The following is a 19122-nucleotide window of genomic DNA, read 5'->3' as shown; positions in this document are numbered from 1 at the left end:
TGGGAGCCCCTCAGTGTCATCTTTATTTACACCCAGGTTAGAGTTGTCCGCCGTCTCCGCCACAGCCTTGTTGATTTTTACAACCTCCTCATCCTTGGCAAATCCTTTGAAGTCATGGACAAACCTCCTGAGTGTTTTCTTTCAGCTGTCCTTCATACACTCCTTGGTGACACCATCCCAAGCCCAATCAAGGTTCTTGATGCAGTCAATTGTTGTAATCCTTCCAGAACTGCAACAGTGTCTTCTCGGTGTCTTCCTCAGTTGCAGCAATAACCTGGGCAAAGGTCCTCCCTAGGTAGTAGGCCTTAAAGGCTGCTATAACTCCTTGATCTATTGGTTGGATCAAGCAGGTGGTGTTTGGAGGGAGAAACGCTGCTGTGATGTTGGGATGAAGACCACCAATAAAGGGAGGATTGGGGCTGGGCTGGCGGTGTAGTGGTTAAGTTTGCATGCTCCACTTCAGCCGCCTGGGGTTTGCCTGTTTGGATCCTGGGTATGGACCTACACACTACTCATCGAGTCATGCTGTGACAGCATCTCACATACAAAATAGAGGAAAGATGGGTACAAATATTAGCTTAGGGACAACCTTCCTCAAGAAAAAAAAAGAGGATGATTGGCAACAGATGTTAGCTCAGGGCTAGTCTTCCTCACCAAAAAAAAAAGGATGTCCAGGAGCATTATGAACAATAATCAAAATCTTGAAAGGCATGTTATTCTCCAAACAGTACTTTTCCATTTCACTGGCATAGCAATTCAGGAGGGCATCTTGGCAGAGGAGCTGGGAAATCCATGACTTCTTGCTCCTGTAGTACACTGGCAGTGTGTGCTTATTGACATCCTTGAAGGCCCTGGAGTTCTCACTGTGCCAGATCACAGAGGATTTCAATTTGTAGCCTGTAACATTGCTCCCAAACAAGATGTTATCCTGTCCTCAAAAGCTTTGAAACCTAGCATTGACCTGGCCTCCTTATGGATGAAAGTCCTTTTAGGCATCTGTTTCCAGAATAGAGAGACTTCATCCATATTGAATATTTGCTCTGGCAAGTAATTTTCCTCCACAATCAGCTTATCTAGAGTTTCCAAAAATTCTTCAGCTGCCTTCACTTCAGCACTCACACACTTACCACTCACTTTCACATTATGCAAGGAATAATAATTCTGGAATTGTTTAAGCCACCCAGAGCTAGCAGTAAATTCAACATTGTAGTCAAGTCCAGCCTTTTCTTTCAACATCACAAACAAATTTTTGCTCTGGCCGTGATTGTCATGGTGCTGCGAGGGATCAGCTTCTGTACCTCGTCTTCAATCCAAGTCATTAGAAGTTTCTCCATGTCTCACATAGGCCCCTTCTTGATTTTTTGTTAGTCTCGTTGCTTTCAATGAAACAGATCCTTTAACAGCTCTGTCTCTTTGTTCTTGTTCTTGAAGATCACAGCTATGGTGGGACGGGACATGCCTGACTGGCAAACAATAACCATCACTGATTTTCTACCTTTGTAGTCCTTAATCACTTTTAATTTTATTTCCAGGTCAATCACTCTACGTGGCCTCTTACTAGCAATGTTAGCAGTGGATTTTGTATGCCTAGGGGCCATGATGAACAAAACAACATGAAAGTAAGTCAAGCACAAGAGAAAATGATGTGATCAAGAGACACAGTAAGCAAGAGCTGTATGAGGTTGCTGCTGGTGTAACACGGCATACTGTTTTACAGTAAACTTTCTTTTTTTAAGTAAAAAGTGTATACCTTAAAATAATGATAAAAAGTATACTATAGTAAATACACAAACCAGCAATATAGCTGTTTATTGTCACCATCAAGTATTACGTACTATTCGTAATTGTATGTGCTATACTTTTATACAACTGGCAGTGCAGTAAGTTTGTTTACCCCATCATCACCACAAACAGGTGAGCAACTCGTTGCACTATGACACTCTGACAGCTATAATGTCACTAGGTGATACAAATTTTTTAGCTCCATCATAATTTTATGGGACCACCATCATATATGTAGTTCATCATCTCCTGAAATATCATTATGTGGCACACCACTGTATTAACAAAGAGAATTTAATTGTCCGTGAACTAGACCATGAGGGAGAAACAGTTCTCAACTTCAAGAATCAAACTCATTTACCCCAGCCCCTCCACACGCCTTTCATGACCTTCTCCATCCTGTGAACAACGTCCCAGTGCACTCCACTGTTTAGACTAGTAATTCAGGGGCTTTCTTTGCTTCTTGCTCTACTCACCTCAAGTTCTGAGTGAGGCTGCCATAGTGGAACAATCCAGACACACTGGGTTCAAACTGCAGCTCCAATACTTCAGAGAGCTCTGACTTTGGCCAGCGTACATTCCATTCCTTCATTTCAATTTCTTTGTCCGTAAAACGGAAATAATGATATCTAATAATCTTTGATTAGAGACAATAAGAGCAATTAATATGTTGAATGAGTATGACTTGCAGACTAATTAAAACAGAACTTTGTTTTCCACCATCCTTTTAGAAAATTCTAAGTGGAAGTGATCTTATTGTTCTCCTGGATGAAAAGAACGTGTGCAGATCCCACAATTTTTCTCCTATTGGTTGTCTTAGTCTTAGGTACTAGATAGCCCCACGGTGCTCTAAGGAACAGAACACGGTTCCTTAGAGATATCAGACAAAGGGAAGAAACAAAAATAATTACGTCTAGGGGGAATAAAGAAAAATAATGATCACATTTGAAAACTATATAACTATATTATATAAGAAGTTTAAAAGAACCTAGGTACCGATTGTTAGAAATAAGAAAATAATTTTTAAATGTGACTGCTTATAAGATCAATATATGAAAATGAATTTCTATTCCTATAAACCTCCAGAATATATAAAGAACTCCTGTAAAACAATAAAAAAAAGACTAAACATCTAGAAAATATAATTTAAATGAAGACGAGTTAATGGAGAGATATATCACTTATGAAAAAAGACAATGCTAAAAGAGTGACTACATGAATATGTTCATTCTCTCCAATTGACTTGTAGATTTAATACAATTCCAATTAAAATCCCATTAAGGATGTTCTAAGGAAACTGAGTCCTTGATTCTAAAATGTGCATGGAAGAGCAAAGACCAATTCTTAGCCAACGTACTTCCAAAGCGGGAGGATATCCTCTGTCAGTCATCAAGGCTTATCACAAAGCTGGTTAACTTAGACAGTATGATACTGGTGCAGGTGCAGACAAATCAACCCTAGAATTAGAATAGAGATTCTTGAAATAGACCTCCACATATATGAAAAATTGTTATCTGACAAAAGGGCATCACAGACTATTTGAGAAAAGAGGATTTACTCATAAGCAGTGCTAGGAGAATACGACAGCCAAATGAACCGAAATGAAATGGATCCTTCCTACATACCATATGCAAAAACCAGTCCCAAATGTATTAAAGATACATATGACAGGCAAAACTTTAAAATTTACACAAAATCATGTAGGAGACTATCTGACAATGTGGTAAAAATGCTTTCTCAAATAAGTCACCAAAAATGCTAACACAGAAGGAAAAAGTGATACATTCACCTGCACTAAAATTAGAGATACCATTCAGGAGGTGAGAAAACAGGCCACAAACTGAGAGAACATGTTTGTAACACTTTATGTGACAAAGGATTAGTGTACAGAATGTCAAAAGAACTGCTATAAATAATGAGAAAAGTCAAAGAACCCAAAAGAAAAGTGGGCAAAAGATATGAATTGGCATTTCACAAAAAACAGTCACACACACATGGCAAATAAACATTTTAAAAGATATTCAACTTTTTAGAAGTTTGGGAAATGCAAATTGTGGTAGGATTTTTACTCACCATACTAACCAAAAAAAATCATCAAGTCTGACATTTGTTGGCAAGGATTAAATATTTGCATACCCTATGGTCCAGAAGAAGTTTCATTCCTGGAGATTTCTCCCTAGAGAAATCATACAAATGTGTACCAGGAGACAAGTGAAAGAAATATCATAGCAACATTGCTTGTAATAGCAAAATAAATAAACAAATAAAACTGGAAATAATACAATATTAATCTACAGGAAAGTGACATTTAAATTGTGGCATAGTTATACACAAATATTATAGAACAATGAAAATTAGTTAACTGTAGCTATAGATTATGACATCATGGATGAATCTTAGATATTACGCTACAAAGCAAGTTTCAAATGATTAAATCCAGTATTATAACAAAAATAATTTTGAAATAAATTATTTGGAGAAAAAATACATATGCGATAAAACTATGGAAAAACGGAATGATAGATACAAAAATCAGGAGAGGTTAGCTCTGAGAAGGAGGTGTGACAATGGGAGAGGTGTAGCTAGTGGACTGACATTGTCCTACTTCTTACATTCGGTTATGGGTTCCTAGGTGTTTCTTTTGTTATTTTGCTCCATAACTACATTACACATATTCTTTGTGTCCCACAGTTTCCTGAGGTTCTTTGAATTTTTTTCCAATCTTTTTCTCTTCCCTTTGTTCCTTCCATTCTGGTGTTGAGACTATAGAGTGAATCATCTATTTTAGTTATTGAATATTTCAGTTCTAACGTTTCAATTTGATTCTTTATCCTTTATATTTGTCTGCTAAAAGCTTCTATCTTACCATTTACTTAAAAAGTATTCACTTTTTTACCTCAAGGAGAATCGTTCTAATGGCTCCTTTAAAATCTGGTAACTCCAACATTCGGGTTAGCTCGGAGTTGATATGTATCGATCGTCTTTTCCCTTAAGAGTGGGCCAGAGTTTCCTGGTCCTTGTCTGTAAAGTAACTTTAGTATATCCTGAACATTTTGAGTCTTTTGTTATGAGACTCTAGGTCTCATTAAAATCCTCTGATGCATGTTGATTGGTTGTTGCTCTTGCTGTTTTAGCAGGTAATCAGTTCAGTTAGGTTCAGAACAAAGTCTCTCTCACCTTCGGTGGGTGGCGGTTCCAATGTCAGTTCTGTTTTCAAAGTCTTATGTCTGCCCTACTCCCTAGATAATAAGCCACATGAAAGCTGGTCCATATCTGTCTGGTTCTCCCTGTGCTACCCCACACAGTAGGCGGTCAAGATATGTTTGTTGACAGATTACACAGTATGTGGCACTTAGTTGCTATAGCAGGTGCTGTCAGGGCTCTGCCCACATCCTCTTGCCCTGTAGTTCAGTGCACTCGAGCCCAGCCTCCAATTACTAGCTCCTGAATTTCGCTGCCTGACGTCTTCCTGAGGCTTCTATAGCATGTTTTGTCCAGCTGCATGGCAGGTAGTCAGTGCCAGGAAATTAACAGCTGCTAGGAGACTTCAACCAATGACTGACAGTTGGTTTATAAATGCCCCAGCCCCTTCCGCCTTGGCTGGGCTAACTCTGTGCCCTGTGTCCTACACTAGCTCTCAGAATTTCCCCAGGATTTAGCTCCAGTTGCCCACAGCTGTAGCTGACTTGCTAACGCACGATTTGTTGGTTGCCTTCCCTTCTCTGACTTGCTTTACCATCCTCTTTTGGTGTTTCCTTATCCTCTTAAAATAAACTACTTTCACCTAAATCCTTGTTTCGGAGGGTGCTTCTGGGGTGACCCAAACTAAAATAGTTGCACACTCTACATACACAGTCATAGGTCTTTTATCAAGAACTTTCCTTGTGCTGATGGAATGGCAGAACACTGGACTGTAAGTCAGAAGGTCCTAGTTCATCCACTCAACCAGCTAGGTAAATTTGAACAAGTCACGTGATTACTTTGAGGCTCACTTCCCTCATTTGGAATGTGGAGTTAATAAAATCTACCTCATACTGTTCTTGTGAATATTAAACGTAACAAAATAAAATACATGAAAGAACCCACCGTGGAGACAGCACACAGTGAGTACTTGGTGCGTTAGTGTGTGCTGGTTAAACATAAGCATAAAGAATTCTTTCTTGTGCTGTGAACCATAACGACTGTTTTATTTTTTCCCTGATGGCAAGTGGGGGTTGTTTTAACGTGTCCAGTCAACATTGGGAATTGCTAATGGTGGGGAAATGTGGAGAGCTTGTATTGTTTCATCTTGAGGAGCATGCTTCTAATTATCAAAGTCTGTTTTATTTCAACATAAATGGGCAATCGCTCAGCAGATGGCCCCACTATTCCTGAGTCCATATTCCAATGTGTTCCGGAGGAAATGTACAACAAACACTTCAGAGAGAACACATTGTCTTTCAACTTATATGGATTTCTCTTTTATTTGAGATTTGCTCCATGAAGTTTTCAAGGCTTCATAGACTTTTAGGTCATAAAGAGACCCTAGTGATCCACATTAGTCAGGTCCCATTGTTTCACAGTTGGAGAATCAGAGACTCTGATACCCTCCTTCTCCAACGATATTTCAGGAACAATGACAACTGTCTTCAAATATTTAAAGGATTAATAAATGAGAGAGTAGGAAGTCTTATTAAAGTGACTTCACAAATTAAAGGTGGTGGGAGCATTTTGAATTCCACTTAAGAGGGCATATTCTATCAGTTAGAGCTAACAACCAAGGAGATGACAGAAGTGAGAAGCCCCCCATCACTGGAGGTATGTAAGAGGATACTGTAGAATACTATTTGAGGTAGTCTACAAGGGATTCCTGCTCACGAGAGGGAGACTTAAACCAGGCATTCAAGTCCCTTCCAATTTTATGATTCTATGGTTGGGGATTTCCTACAGCAAATACCTTGCACAGTACAAAGCATATAGTATACGCTCGGTGAAAACATGATGATTGATTGTTATCAACCACCCCTGGGTCCCCTAAGGTTACCCTAGAGATCATTAATTTTGTCTCACTTCTATGAGTCTCTTCTTCTTTCATATTGACACTCCATTCGGGGTCGATCAGATCCCTGTTGCCATGCAAGATGAAAGCACAGGTCTTTGACACAGGTTGGGGATCGGGAGGCCAGGCCTGGCTGTGGGAATGAAGATGGCTGTGGCAGCCATGGAAGTACGCTGCTCAGGCCTCTCTTCAAGAAGAAACCGCCATTCAGCTGCAAGGAGAAGTGAGCTGATAGCCCCCAGCCATCAGCGTCTTTGGATCCATTTCAGCTTTTAAGCTGAAGCCCCAAGATTCCCAGGGAGCCCTCACTAATGCCTGAACATGGCAAGTACTACAGCCTGGCCATGGCAGCTTGAATTAAGGCTCCTCTTTCAGATCTTTGTTCTGAAGCTCACTGTTGGATCAGTGACCTTTCCAGCATGCATTGTGATCTGAGGCTACCCTGACCCAGTCTTGCTTCTTCCTTCCTTTCCTTCCCCAGGTGTCAGATCTGCATCACAGTCTGAAGCTTTCCCTTCACAATGTTGCTTCTCTTCCTATTACCTTTCACACACATTACCCTCAATAAAGCTCTCATACTCCTAACTCCATCTCAACCTCTGCTTCTAGAAAAACCAGTTGACTCAATGGTTGGCCCTGCAACTACAAAGCCCAAGGTAAAAGGAAACAAAAGTCCATGTCCCAAAGAAAGAGAATCTGAATCCCCAACACATCCAAGAAGACTGAGATAGCAAAAAAGAGACCTGAAGAATAGGATGTACAACGAAGACCCAGGGCGGCAGTGAGGCTGGAGAGGCAGAGCCTCTAACAGTGTTTTGTCTTTATGGGGGTCAGAGAAAAGAAGAGAAATTGTCCATGCTCAATCCGTTGACACTGACTATGCCGTAGAGCAATGTAGTGACATTGGCAATGAGCTTTACAGATGTGGGAGTGCCAGCTGTTAGAGGGCAGATGATAAAGACAGCTAATATTCTACTGAATGCTCAGTATGCATCAGGCAGTGCTCACTGTTGGAAAGTCATTGATTATCAGTTTCTGAGGGTCAGGAATCTGGGAGCAGCTTGCTGGATCGTTTTGGCTCAGGGTCTTCCGTGAGGTTGCAGACAAGCTGACAGTCAGGGTAGCAGTCATTTCACAACTTACCTGGGCTGGGGGAACCACACCCAAGATCATTCCTGCGGTTTTGGCAGGCCTCAGTTCCTCACCATGCGGGCATTTCCATAGAGCCGCTTGACGCAGCAGCTGGCTTCCTCTGCAATGAGGGGCCTAAGGCAGAGAGATCACCCAAGGTGGAAGCCACAGTCTTCCATAACCTAATCTCAGAAGTGAAATGCCTTCATTTATGCCTTATCCTGTTGGCACACAGACCAATGCTCGTACAGTATAGAAGAGTACCACACACGGGTGTGAACACTGGGAGACAGGGGGCACTGGGACCATTTGCAGGCTGGCCACCACAACCTCTAGAGGAACAGTATGCAGTAGATATTTTACCAATGAGGAAACTGAGGAACAGAGAAGCTACAGGTCAAGGGTCAAGTGGCTGAGTCAAGAATTGAACTAGGAGTCTATGTTCGTAGCTATTATGCTATAGTATCTCCCCAATTGGAGAATAGATGGCAGAGAAGAAAGAAAATGGATGTGTTTAAACTTGATCATTGTGGGTGGTAAAGAAAAGAATGGCATAGGTGGTGATAATTGCTATACAAGAACAGAGCTTAACGGCAATTCCTCATTATCAAGGGTAATCTTTCCACCAAATGAATAAATAAGGAATAATTTTTCCATTTTACAGATGACAAAAGAAAATTCAGAAAGATTAAGTGTTTTGCCGATAGCTGCACAATTAATACACAGTGGTGTTAAACTCAGATCTTCCTTTCTAAGCACAGGGCTCTAGTCTATACCTCAGCTGCTCTTTCCGCTAAGCCAAAGGACAAATTGATGTTTCAGATTCTCTGGAATACTGAATTAGGTAACTAACATGGAGAGGAGCATCTGGAAACCTGTTCATTGGTGAGGTGTGAGGTAGAGAAGGCCTGCACTAAAGGAAGAGAATTTGCTGGGGGGGTTTCGGTGTTTCGTTTTTTTTGTGTGTGAGGAAGATTGGCCCTGAGCTAACATCTGTTGACAGTCCTTCTCCTTTTTGCTTGAAGAAGATTGTCACTGAGCTAATATTTGTGGCAATCTTCCCCTATTTTTTTTTTTTGTATGTGGGATGCTGACACAGTATGTCTTGATGAGCAGTGCACAAGTCCACACCTGGGATCTGAGCGTGTGAACCCTGGGCTGCCCAAGCAGAGCACGCAAACTTAACCACTATGCCACTGGGCTGGCCCCCTTCAGCGTTTCTTAAAGTATAAAGTAAATAGAGAGAAGTGCACATAAGTGTATAGCTTGTTGAATTTTATAAACTAAATGAAGAAACAGACTGCCATGCACCCCAGAATCCCCATTTCTTTGACTTTCTGTCACTAACCTCCATGCAGGAATGACTATGCTGACATAGAATCATAGATTGATTTTTCCCACTTTTGTAATTTATATAAATGTAACCTTATACATTTTGCACCTGGCTTCTTTCGCTTGCTGTTATGTTCACGAGGTTCACCCATACTGTTGTGTATTCTCGTGGTTTTTTTCCTTTTGTTGCTGTATACTATTCCACTGTGTGAATGTGTAATTTATTGATCCACTATACCAGGGGTTGGCAAACTACATCCAAATCTGGCCCACCTCCTATTTCTGTACAGCCTGAAAGCGAAGAATGATTTGTACATTTTTGAACGCCTAAAATAATCAAAAGAGTACTATTTCATGGCACAATTTAAATTACGTGAAATTTAAATTTGTGTCCACAAATAACATTTTATTGGAACACAGCACACTGATTCTTGTTCATATCATCTATGGCTCCTTTCACGTTATGATGACAGTTAAGTACTTGCACCAGAGACCTTACATAGCACTCTATTGCTCTACACTGTTGCTGGGCACTATAAAGAGAAGAGCCACAATCATAAATTGACTTTGCCTCTTGGCCTGTAGAGTCTAAATATTTACTATCCGGCCTTTTACGGAAAACTTTTGCTGAGCTCTGTACTGCAGTATTGGTGGGCGTTTGAGTAGCTTCCAGTTGGATGCCATAATGAATAGGGCTGATTTGAACATTCTAGTTCATGTTTTTGGTGAACATATGTAAGCATTCATTTTGGGCACATACTTAGGAGAGGAATTGCTGAGGACTGGGATGTGTTCAGCTTGGTAGGTACTGCCAAATTGAGCTGTGCTAATTTCACATCTGCCCGGTGGTGTGTGAGAACTCTAGTTGCTCCATATTCTCATCAATAATTTGCATTTTCTGTCTATGCTGTTTAACCATCTGGTGAATGTGTAGTGGTAAGAGGAGAATGGTTTTGTAATAATTCCAGAACCTTTTTTTTAGGCTATGCCGAACGCTGTGCTAGTAATTTCACCTACACTATCACTTTATAGACAAGCCTATTTTACTGACGTGGAAATTGTGCTCAGCAAGGCTAAGAAATTGTAAGGTCACACAGATATTAAATGGCAAAACCAAGAATCAAACTCAGGTCTGATTGACTTCTTAACCACCAAGTTGTCTCTTCACGTGGCAATTTAATAAGATGTTACACCCCTGAAGTGTATCAGCAATAGGAGCGTCTTTAACTAGCATTCAAACATTTCTTAGGAAAAGGGGTGCAGTGGGGCTGTGAAAAGTAGGTATGGGGGACATAGGGCCAAATACACCCTCATTTCTGCTACCTCCTGTTACCGTGGTTAACTGTATGCTCTCTGCCTCCTTCCAGCCCTCTGGCTGGTTATGTTTATTACACGTTCTGACAGTTGAGGCCCATGGTGAAAAATGATAACAGATTTGTATTCTCAAGATCATCTCCAGATGCTGGCCAGAAGCACCTCTGGATTCATGAAATATTTGTCTTTAGTATTTCTTGAAGATGGATGATTGGGGAAAAAAATAGTTCTAGGAACATTTCAGTATAAATCATGGGGAATTCCTTTCTTTGGCAATCTGGAATGCATTTCTCTGTTGCCTTAAGAAGAATAATGTATGTATTAATAACTTGGTTGGAATGGGGTCTGGGCCAAGATGAGCTGATCACGGAAATTATTATTGATGGTTTCTTGTAGCCAAACAATCTGTTTCCCCAAACCTGGAGTTTGTCATCTGTAGGTGAGTGACTGCTGAAAGGCCACATCTGAGTCACTTGTATGAATCCACCCCTCTCCATCCCAACTGCCACTTTCTCTACCAAGTTTTCAGAGGCTTTTTGTTTTTTGGTCTGAATTGTAAAATGCTCATATCAGGTTTATTAAATTTCTCTCCTGCTTCCTCACAAACAACCATTCGAACTGACATTAGAGTTATCCTGCTAATTTGATTATGCCATTGCTTTGATGGAATACTTCTGGGGACTCGTTATTACCTATAGCAGTACTCTTCCATCTTTTTCGATTCTGCATTACTACACATGAAAATTGCACTTATTTATGATATATATTTTTACATTTATGTATGAGATGTTTATTTATGAATTTATATATTTCATATATAAGTTTTGAAAATCTATATTTTTGGAAGGACGAGATAATATATGCCAGGGATCAGCAAACCTTTTCTGAAAAGAATCAGATAGTAAATATTTTAGGATCTGCACGCCACGAGGCCTCTGTCACAGCCTCTCAGCTCTGCCATCGTAGCACAATAACAGCCGTATGGAGACAAGTGGGTTTGGCTGTGTTCCAGTAAAACTTTATTTACAGAAACAGGCAGCAGGCCAAATGTGGCCCATGGTCCATAGTTTGTAGATGCTTGATGTATACGTTTGGCTACTTCAGACATAACCAAGGTAAAACTGGATCCAGTTCCTTCTTCCATCTTGGCTGTGCATCTCCTTTGTTCTCCTTCCCACTGCGGACTGGCTTCTCCTGCTCTGCAGACTACTGCACATAACAATAATATTATGATGAACACTGGCCCGCAGTAAGGCCCAAGCACGACGCATGTAGGCACTCTTAGAGAGCCCTATTCATCTCTCTGGGTTCCATAAGGAATTCTGCAGAAGGAATTCACTGGCCCAACCTTGTATCCCCTGCTATTTCAGTAACATTGTTTGAAATGGCAACTTGCACCACAGCCACTCGAATGGAGACAAAAGGAGGAGGCCCCCCAAATGTCATGATAGGCAAACAGCCTTCTCACGTATCTTCCACCAGAAGAGTAGCACAAAGAAGGAAGTGGTTATCGCAATAGTCAGGAACATTTTCAGAAAGGAGTAGCTGTAGTTATACAATGACTATGAGAGAGAAATTGTCGTACGTTGCTAAGCACCTATTCTACACATGATACAGGTAGTTTTTAAGGTAGTAGTTTTCAAACCTCTTTTAGTACCTTTGTCAGAATGAATGAGTTACATTATGCTGTGATAGCAAACAACTCTAAAATCTCAGTGGTTTAAGGAAATAAAGATTAATTTCTTGCTCACACTATGTGTTTTTCAAGAGTGGTCCAAGGGCTCTGCTTTACCTTTTCCATCAGGGACACAGGTGTACTGAGCATCCCCAACTTTCTCCCATAGCAAAGAGAAAGGAAAGTGGTGAATCATGCGGTCTTTAAAGTTTTTCATCCTGGAAGTGACTTGCACACAGCATTCACTCACATTTAATTTGCCTAAGCGGTAAACTTCAAATGGGGTAAAGATGTGCAATCAAGCTATGTGCTTGAATTGTATTGGTGGTACCAATTACATGTTGCCCTCCTGTAAGAGGATTATACATCTCCATCCATTGTCTTCTGACTGTGGGACACGTGTACTTGCCCACTTCACTGATATCAAGCTTGGCCATATGACTTGCTTTGGCCAATTAAATGTAAGCAGAAGTGATATGTGTCACATTTTAGTAGAAAATTCAGAGCCATTTAAAATTGGTTTTTGTTGTTGTTTTCCATTTGTCAGAAGAATGATATGTCCCAAATAGGAATTCTTTCTGCAGCCTGAGTCCTGCAATGAGAAAGACTCACAGATCGGAGCCACGTCCTACCTACAGCCAACTTGTAACATGCATGAGAAATAAACTTTTGTTGTTATAAACCGCTAATGGTTTAGAGTCATTTGTTACAGCAGCATAATCTAGAAAGGATGACTAACATGAAGAAGAACCAGACACAACAATGACTAATGACTAACACAGACAGCCCTTCTGCTGACAAGTTTTTACTTTACTTTCCTTAGTACACACATCATACACACATACCCCTCTTCAGGGAGTCACCCCAGAAGTCTGTCTAACCACTGCAGCAAGCACCAAGTTCAGTATATCTGGAAGTATTGGTTTGCTAGGGCTGCCATAATAAATGCCAGAGACTGGGTGGTTTAAACAATAGAAATCCATTTTTGCACAGTTCTGGAGACTAAAAGTCTGAGATCAAGGTGTGTACAGGATTGGTTTCTTCCAAGGCCTCTTTTCTTGCCTTGTAGATGGCTGTCTTTCCCCCTGTGTCTTCACCAGGTCTTCTCTCTGTGCTTATCTGTGCCTAAATCTTTTCTTATAAGGACATCAGTCATACTGGATTCGGGCCCACCTATATGACCTAATTTTACCTTCATTATCTCTTTAAAGGCACTGTCTCCAAATACAGTCACATTCTAAGGTATTGGAGGTTAAGATTTCAACATACGAATTTTAAAGGGACACAGTTCAGCCTGTAATACTGGGTGATCTGCAGCAATCTCTTCATCAGAGCACTATGTAAGGTAGTCTCTTTATTAGGTCCAGATGTGGATTCTCTTGATCTGGAGATCTTTGTACTAAAAAGACAAATCATCTGTTCTCCACACACCCAATATACAACAGAATAGAAAAACCACAGTAAATAATCCCGTTTAGAAAGGGAAACTATAGGAGACACATAGCAGACGCTGTCCCATAGCAAATCTGAAATCCTGCTGGGTAGAAATCTGAAAGGTCCCAGCTTAAGAGTGGGAATGTGCCTGAATCATTCCCTGACTCCACACCTGAGGAGTAGCTCCACTGTACTTTGCTCTCCATTGTCCGTGGTTCTGTCCTCTGGAGATTATTCCTTTTCCATGATTCCTTTTGGCCACATCTGAAGTAGGTATTGGGCAATATGTTCTGAAGTTGTGGGGACTGAGCAGTTTTATCAATCTACTATCTGCCCATAGAATTTAGTGGTCTCAGGGATTATTTTAAATTTCAAATAGAATCTTTTCTAATATGGGCAAATCTGGGTTTTGGTTTTGTGTGTGTGTGTGTGTGTCAGTACAACTACCCAAAAAGCTTTGTCAGGCTCCTATTTATTTGATGGCAGTCAACTATAAGTGCAGAAATCCACAATCATCACACGTTGGGAGAATGTGCTTTGCATTACAAGGAGGACATGAATTTGAGAAGGACTCCAAAGAGAGGAGAGTATGACATGAACGTCTCCCCAAAATTTATAGGTTGAATTCCTAAATGCCTTATAAAAGGAGATTAAGACACAGAGAGGAGACTAAGTGAAGACATTGGAGGAAGATGGCCATCTACAAGCCAAGGAGAGCCCTTGCCAACATCTTGATCTTGGACTTCTAGTCTCCAGAACTGTGAAAAACATATCTGTTTTTAAAGCCACCAAGCCTGTGGTACTTTGATACGGCAGCCCCAGCAAACTAATACACCCAATAAAATGTCAGTAGAAGAGCTGAAGAGACATTTCACAGAGAAAGAGAAAAGAATGGTCAATATGTGCTTTAAAAGGTACTCAATATCGTTATTAATCACAAGGGGAATGTCAATTACAAATTCAGTGAGATACCACTATTTACTCATTGAATGGATAAAATTATAAAGACTGACAATGCCAAGTGTTGGTGAGGAGATGGAGCAAGTAGAACTCTCTAACATTGCTGACAAAAATGTAAAATTGTACGTCCACTTTGGAAAAGTGTTTAGTGGTTTCTTAAATGTTTAATACCTTCAATAATCCCCAGCCATTCCACTCTCAAGTATTTACTCAAGTAAACAAAAAAGAATGGGTTACTGATGCACACCACAACACGGATGAATCTCAAAATCAGTATGCTGAGTGAATGAAGTTAGATACAACAGAATGCATACTGTATGATCACATTTGTATAAAATTCAAATCAATCCATAGTGAAAAAATTATATCAAGGGCCGCCTCAGCTTGAGGGGTAGAGGGAGGGATGAGCTACAAAGAAGAATGAGGAATCTTTTGGAGATAAAGTAAATCTTCTGTATATTGATAGCTGTGGTGGTTTCATAGGTATACACAATTTTCAGTATTAATTAGATTATATAATTTAGATGGATGCAGTTTAATACATGTAAATTATTCCTGAATAAAGTTAATAAGGAAAACACTGAAATTCTACATAAGATTTGCCTAACTCAAGGTCATGAAGATTTATTCCTAAAATTTTGTCTAACAGTTTTGTAGTTTTAGCTCTTACATTTAGGTCCATGACCCATTTTGAGTTACTTTTTGTGTATAGTGTGAAGAAGTTGTCCAACTTCCTTCTTTGCATATAGATACCCAGCTCTCCCAGCATTATTTGTTGAAGAGACTCCTTTTGCCATTGAATGGCCTTAGTCTTGGCACTCTTGTTAAAAATCAGTTGTTCATAAATGAAAGTTTATTTATGCACACTCGGTTCTATTCCATTGATCTATGTGTCTATCCTTATGTCAGTAACACATTCTCCATTTTCTTGCCTAATTGTCCTGGCCAGAACCTCCAGCACAATGATGAATAGAAGTAGCAAGGGTGAACATCCTTGTCTTGTTCTTGATCTTAGGGGCAAAGCATTTAGTCTTTCACCGTTAAGTATGATGTTACATGTAGGTTTTTGTAGATGTCCTTTATCAAGTCAATGAAGATTCTTTCCATTCCTAGTTTTCTGTGAGTTTTTACTATAAATGGGCATTGGATTTTGTTAAATCCATTTTTTTCTGTCTACTGGAATTATTGTACTTTTTTAAAAATACTTTATTCTGTTAATATGGTGAGTTGTATTGATTGCTTTTCAAATGTTCAACCAAACTTGCATTACTGAAATAAACCCCATTTGGTAAGGAGGCACTGTCCTCTTAATTATATGCCTGGATTAAATTTTCTAAATTTTCTTAAGGAGTTTTATCTCTAAGAGCATAAGAAATAATGCAGCTTCCTTTCTCTTCAGTGTCTTTCCCTTGTTTTTTCAATGATAATGGTGGACTCATAACATAATTTAAGAAATGTTTCCTCTTCTATTTTGTGAAAGAATTTATGTCAAATTAGTATTACTCTTGCCATAAATGTTTGGTAGGATTTACCAGTGATTCCATCAGAAACTGGAGTTTTGTTTGTGGGAAGGTTTTTAACAAACAATTCAATTTCTTTAATAGATATAGAGATATTCGGGTTATCTATTTCTTCATGAATGAGAGTTGATATTTTGTGCATTTTGAGAAATTAATTCATTTGATCTCAGTTGTCAAATTTGTTGGCATCAAGCTGTTTATGATATTGTCTCAGTGTCCATTCATGCTCTCTGATACTTGCAGTGTTGCTCTTTCTCTAATTCCTGTATTGCTTATTTGTTTTTGTTCATTATTCAGCTCAGCTAGAGGTTTATCAATTGTATCCATCTTTCCAAAGAATGTCTTTTAGTTTCTTTGATTTTCTCTGTTTGATCTTTCTCAATTTCACTTGTTTCTCTTCTTTTCTTTTCCTCCTTCTACTTTGCATTTCTTTTTCTTGCTTCTTGAGGTGAATTTTGAGGTTACTAATAAAAAAGACTTCTCTTTTTCTCTAATATAATCATTTAAATCTACAAATTTTCCTCTTAGCACTGCTTTAGCTGTATCTCATGATTTGATACGTTGTATTTTCACTCTCAGCCAGTGAAAAATAATTTCTATTTGCCCTTGTGATTTCTTCTTTGCCCTATGTTTTATTTAGGAGTCTTTTGCTTAATTATAAATATACTGGGTTTTCACAGATATTTTATTGTTATTGATTTCTAATTTAATTGAGTTGAGATCAGAGAACATATCCTGTATGATTTCAATCCTTCTAAACTTATCGAGATTTTCTTTATGACTCATCCTGTAGTCTATCTTTTGTAACATACCACGTGCCCTTAAAGAGAAGGTGTATTCTGCAGTTGTGGCATGTAACATGTTATATATATATATGTATATATATATTTATACACACAAATTTATACATTTGTATATTTAATGTTTGTATAATTTGTGTATACAAATTAGATCAAGGTAGTTGGTCATGTAGTTCAGATCCTCCATGTCTTCATTCAGTTTCTTGGTCTAGTTGTTTTACCTATTGGTGAATGAACAGCTTTTGTTTGTTTGTTTGTTTTTTGCTCAAGAAGATTCACCCTGAGCTAACGTCTGCTGCTAATCTTCCTCTGTTTTGTATGTGGGTCACCACCACAGCATGGCCACTGATGAGTGGTTTAGGTCCCAGGAACCAAACCCAGGCTGCCGAAGGGGAGCATGCTGAACTTAACTACTAGGTCATGGGGCCAGCCCCGAATGGTTTTTAAATTACCTAATATAATTTTAGAGTTATCTATTTCTCCCTTTAATTCTGTCCATTATTGCTTCATGTATTTTGAAGTTCTACTGTTCAGTAAATACCTATTTATGATTATTATGTGTTCCTAATGAATTGGTGCTTTTATCACTATAAAATATCTCTGCCTATGGTATGTTGCTTGTGTTGTATTGCTTTATCTAACAATAATATAGCGAATCTAGTCTTCTTATAATTACTGTTTGCATGGCATATTGTTTTTATCCGTTAGTTGAAGTATTGGTAGACAGCATATAGTTGGGTCTTATTTTTTTCCCTATTTTTTAAAGTTCTACCTTTTAGTTGAAATGTTTAATTTATTAAGATTTAATGTGATTTTTATATATATGGATTTATTATTTGTTGTCTGTTTGTCCCCTCTGTGTTTTGTTCCTCTCTATTCCCTTCTTGTCTTTCTTTAAATTGTCTGCATATTTTTTAAATTCCATTTTAATTAATTTATTGGTTATTTAGCCATAGTTCTTTGCTTTATTTTTTTAGTGGGTTTTCTAGGGATTACAATATATGTATACATCATTAACTTCTCTCTGTACCTAGAGTTGATATTGTACTACTTAATGTATAATATAAAATCTAACAACCATTTAAGCCCATTGAACTCCCTGTTATCTTTTATGCTTTAGCTGCTGCATATATTGATATATATTATAAACCTTTCAAGACAACATTATAATCTTTGTTTCACATATTTATATGTATTTTAAGGATATTAAAAGAAAAAATAGACTTTTATATCCACTATATATTTACCAATGTTATTCCTTCCTTCATAAGGAACTGAGCTCCATCTGGCTCCATGTCCTTTCACGCTGAAGAGCGTCCATTATCAAGTCTGGCAGTGCACTTCAGGAGGCAACACATTCCCTTAGTTTTTCTTTATCTGAAAAATGTCTTTATTCCACCTTCAGGCTTGAAAAATACTTTAACTGGCTGTGGAATTCTAACTTGATTCTTTTTTCCTTCTACCACTTTAACATATTTTTCCATGGTCTTCTAGCCTCTTTTGTTATAAGGAAAAGTTATTCAAACCTTTGTTCTCCTTTATGTATTGTGTTATTTTTCTTTTGACTGTTTTCAAGATTTTCTCTTTATCTTGGCTTTCAGCAATTTGATTATAATGTGTCTAAGTATCATTATCAAATTTATACGATTTGGAGTTCACTGAGCTTTTTGAATCTGTTTCCTTCTCACACTGAGAATCTTTCAGCCATTCTTTCTTTAAATACTTCTTCTATCCCATTCTCTCTCTCCTTTCCTTTTTGGATTCCAACGACCTGTATATTAGAGCTTTTGAAATTTTGTACTGGTCCTGGAGGCTCTATTAATGTTTTAAATTTTTTCTCTCTTTTTCACTTTAAAAATTTCCATTTGGTTATTTGTTTACATTTTGTATTTCTCTGCTGAGAATTCCTATCTTTATGTTTATTAAAGCATATTAACTTTATCTTTATATAAATATCTTTATATATATCTTTATATATATCTATATATTTATATTAAATATTATTATATTATATAGCATATATTATATAAATATTTTTATATATATCTTTAGATAAAGCACATTAACTTTATATTACTCAGCTAGTATATCTTCTTTAAAGTCCTTATCTCATAATTTGAGTATCTCAGTTAATTT

General features: G+C 38.4%; 1 long non-coding RNA gene across 2 annotated transcripts in view; it reads right to left on the bottom strand.

The window, feature by feature from the left end:
• The window catches only part of LOC138920203 (uncharacterized), a 118311-nt gene that overhangs the window by 15661 nt on the left and 83528 nt on the right, over positions 1–19122 (bottom strand). For both annotated transcript variants that reach the window (XR_011430979.1, XR_011430980.1), the window contains exons 2-3: positions 3140–3239; positions 2259–2419 (exon numbers count right to left, since the gene is read on the bottom strand). This is a non-coding gene — a long non-coding RNA (uncharacterized lncRNA). The remainder of the gene's footprint in view (positions 1–2258; positions 2420–3139; positions 3240–19122) is intronic.

Source organism: Equus caballus, chromosome 2 (genome assembly GCF_041296265.1).
Source record: "Equus caballus isolate H_3958 breed thoroughbred chromosome 2, TB-T2T, whole genome shotgun sequence".
Lineage (NCBI taxonomy): Eukaryota > Metazoa > Chordata > Mammalia > Perissodactyla > Equidae > Equus > Equus caballus.
The sequence above is the reverse complement of the archived record's forward strand: the minus strand, read 5'-3'. Positions and strand labels throughout refer to the sequence as shown.